Here is a 3,494-nt window from a genome sequence, read left to right as displayed (position 1 = left end):
TCAATTTAAAAAATAGATTCAGGGAACCTTAGACACAGTCTAAGGTCATGTACAAAGCATGAATTTGAAGCTATATTAGGAAAGAGCTTTTCAATTCCTATATGGCACTAGAGGTTGGGTGTGTGGCAAAGGAAAATAACAGCCATGAAGGTGCATCTGTATACTCACATGTCTAAAACTAATGGAACATTTTTACATATGTCAGGAGACCTAAGACTCGTATTAACAATCAGTGACTAGTTCTGGCTTCGGCAGCACATACACTAAAATTGGAATGATACAAAAACTAGTATGGCCCCTTCGTAAGAATGACATGCAAATCTACATTCTATTTATTTTTTTAAGAGGTAACCATGTGGTATGATAGATGTATTAATTAACTTGATTATGGTGACCATTTCAAAATGTACACATATTGTCATGTTGTACACTTTAAATATATACAATTTCATTTGTCCATTACTTGTCAATTTGTCAAAATAGAAAAAAAAAAAATCAGTACCTTTCTAACATTTTGCCCTTTCAGTTCAGTTCAGTTCAGTTGATCAGTTGTGTCCAACTCTTTGTGACCCCATGGACTGCAGCACACCAGGCTTCCCTGTCCATCACCAACTCCCAGAGCTTTCTCAAACTCATGTCTGTCGAGTCAGTGATGCCATCCAACCATCTCCTCCTCTGTCGTCCCCTTCTCCTCCTGCCTTCAGTCTTTCCCAGCATCAAGGTCTTTTCCAGTGAGTCAGTTCTTTGCATCAGGTGGCCAAAGTATTGGAGCTTCCGCTTCAGTTTTGCCCTTTACCTGAATGCTAACTGCTCAGAAGACAAGACTCATTTCTTTGTCCTCTGTGGCCCTAAGCACAGCGCCTGGCATGTAGCGGGCACTCAGTTAATAGGAAATTTAAAATAACTCTTGAACAAAGCAAAATATGGTAAGAGTTATATGAGAGGTATAAACACATTCACAGAGGAAACACCGGTGAGGCTTCAGGTCAGCGGCTGCGTGCTGATCTGCAAGCTTCCTGAAGACAAGACCCTCCAGTTTCTTCCTCTCTGGTATTCCGAAGAACCCTACTCCTATGTCATTCACGGGAGAGAAAGCGAGTGTGAAATTCCTAAGTTTGATCCCAGACATACTGAATTTTCTTATTAATTAGGAGGAATCTGCCAACTTTCTAGACTGTGCGTCCTTGCTCAAGACTAATGCTGTACATCAGCATTTCTCACACTGTGTTCCCCAGCACTCTCGTGCTCTATGAGGTAAAAAGGGGTAGGAAAAAGGTTAAGTTACTAAAATACTTCTGGTTCTCTTGTGCTGAGAGCTTTACAATGTACATGAATCTATCAAGGGTTCTGAGAAGTCTTGTCCTGTACACATCTGTGTTCCTTTTCTAAACCTAGTACTCCCTAAAATGATGCGAACCAGAACCAATTTTCCCATAGGATCTGTTAATATATCATGAGACATGACTGTTGCCACATGTCTAATTCCTCTGCTAAAAATTCTCTTGCATTCTGTTGGCCATGTGTGCGTGTGTGCTCAGTCACTTCAGTCAGGTCCGACTCTTTGCGACCCTATGGACAGTAGCCCACTAGGCGCCTCTGTCCCTGGGATTCTTCAGGCAAGATTACTGGAGTGGGTTGTCATGCCCTCCTCCAGGGAACCTTCCCCACCCAGGGACCGAATCCGCGTCTCCTGCATTGCAGGCAGATTCTTTACTGCTGAGCCGCTGTGGGAGCCCCTGTTAGCCACTGGAGCCATAAAACCATATATGAGAGACCCAGGGGGACTCCTTGGTCCATGTCTTTGTCTTTAAGAACAAACTTCAATTGTTTAGCTAAGTGAGAACTTTCCCTGTATTTAATGAGCTTCTAAACTTCACTTGTTCTCCTGTCTTATTCTAACACCATCAACATGGCAAAGTTATCTTACCTATTTCTTGCTCTTTAAAAGACTGAGGTAAAATGGCTCCATACTCTTTTTATGTTTCTCTCCTCAAACTGATTCAGTTGAAACCTTAGTTTTCTCTTCTCCAGATTCAAATCATTCTGTTTTTTCTCAAAGATTTTAAGTTGTGCCTCCTTTTTGTCATTGTTCTTGAGCTATAATTGACATATGACATTGGTTTCAGGCATAAGGCATTGTGATTCAATATTTGTATATACTGCAAAATGATCACCATAGTAAGTCTAATTAACATCCATCACTACACAGTTACAAATTTGTGTATAGTATGATAAAAACTTAAATCTACTCTGTCAGCAACTTTCAATATACAATATTATAAATTATTGTCACTGTGCTATGTATTACATCCCCATGATTTGAATTGTAAGTTTGTACCTTTTGACCCTATTCACCCATTTTTCCTTTCCAACCATCAATCTGTTCTTTGTATCTATAGGTTTAGTTTCTTTTCTTAAGTCTTCATATGTGAGATCATAGAGTATTTGTCTTTGACTTATTATGTATCTGACTTATTATATCACTTAGCATAATGCCCTCAAAGTCCATACATGTCAAAAATGGCAAGATTTCCTTCTTTTCTTATGACTGAATAATACTCTATGATATATACACAAATATCACTTTTTCTTTTTCTGTTCATCCATCAGTGGACACTTAGGTTTCTTGCATAATGCTGCAATGATTATGGAGGTGCATATAACTTTTCAAGCTAGTTTTTTCATTTCCTTCAGATGAATGTCCAGTAGAACTCCTGGATCATATGGTAGTTCTATCTTAATTTTCTGAGGAACCTCCATACTATTTTGCACAGTGGCTGCACCAGATTACATTCCCATTGACAATGCACAAGAGTTCCCTTTTGTCCACTTCCTTGCCAATACTTATTTGTCTTTTTGATAATTGCCATTCTAACAAGTGAGAAGTAATATCTTGGTTTTGTTTTGCATTTCCCTGAAAGTTGTAACTCCTTCTTACTCTATTTCATGATATTGTAGATCCTCAGAAGTAAAATTGGAAAGCTCATTTGGTGAACATCTGAGTGGTATTAAATATATTTGCCATATGCAAAATTAAGTGTTTCATCACTGACTGGTATTAAATATTATAATTCTGATTGCTATATTAATTCCAGTTATACTAAACCCCTCTCCTCTTATACACAAGCAGTTTACTTCTCTTTCTTAATTTTCCTTTTTTCTTTGGCTCCTATTGAGTACCTTCTCCCACCAAGGTAATTTTTGATTCTATTATTACATTCTAATAGTTTCTCAAGATGCTGAGCACTAATTCTACTTCTTTAGATATACTGTCTCTCAACTAGGATGATGAAAAGCAATTGCTTCTGCTAATAATTAAAACACTGAAACTTGTGAACTGTTCACCTCGTTCATAAATAAAAATAGATCCGGGTAATAACCTCACCCTCATGCCCCATAATCCAAGACACTTTCTCAAGTGGGAGCAAAAGGGCCAGGTTTATGGGCTGGGAATTACACACATGTCATAACCTCTGCAATCAGTAATCTGGGTA

The 3,494-nt window shown here is 38.4% G+C and overlaps 1 non-coding gene across 1 annotated transcript; it reads left to right on the top strand.

Moving 5' to 3' along the window:
- The first annotated feature begins 239 nt into the window (after positions 1 to 239).
- On the top strand, positions 240 to 342 carry LOC112581676. The gene has a single exon (XR_003106297.2). It is a non-coding gene; the product is annotated as a U6 spliceosomal RNA (small nuclear RNA).
- Positions 343 to 3,494: the final 3,152 nt, after the last annotated feature.

Source organism: Bubalus bubalis, chromosome 23 (assembly GCF_019923935.1).
Source record: "Bubalus bubalis isolate 160015118507 breed Murrah chromosome 23, NDDB_SH_1, whole genome shotgun sequence".
In the NCBI taxonomy this organism is placed as follows: domain Eukaryota; kingdom Metazoa; phylum Chordata; class Mammalia; order Artiodactyla; family Bovidae; genus Bubalus; species Bubalus bubalis.
Note: the sequence above shows the minus strand (reverse complement) of the source record. Positions and strands in the feature narration are given on the sequence as shown.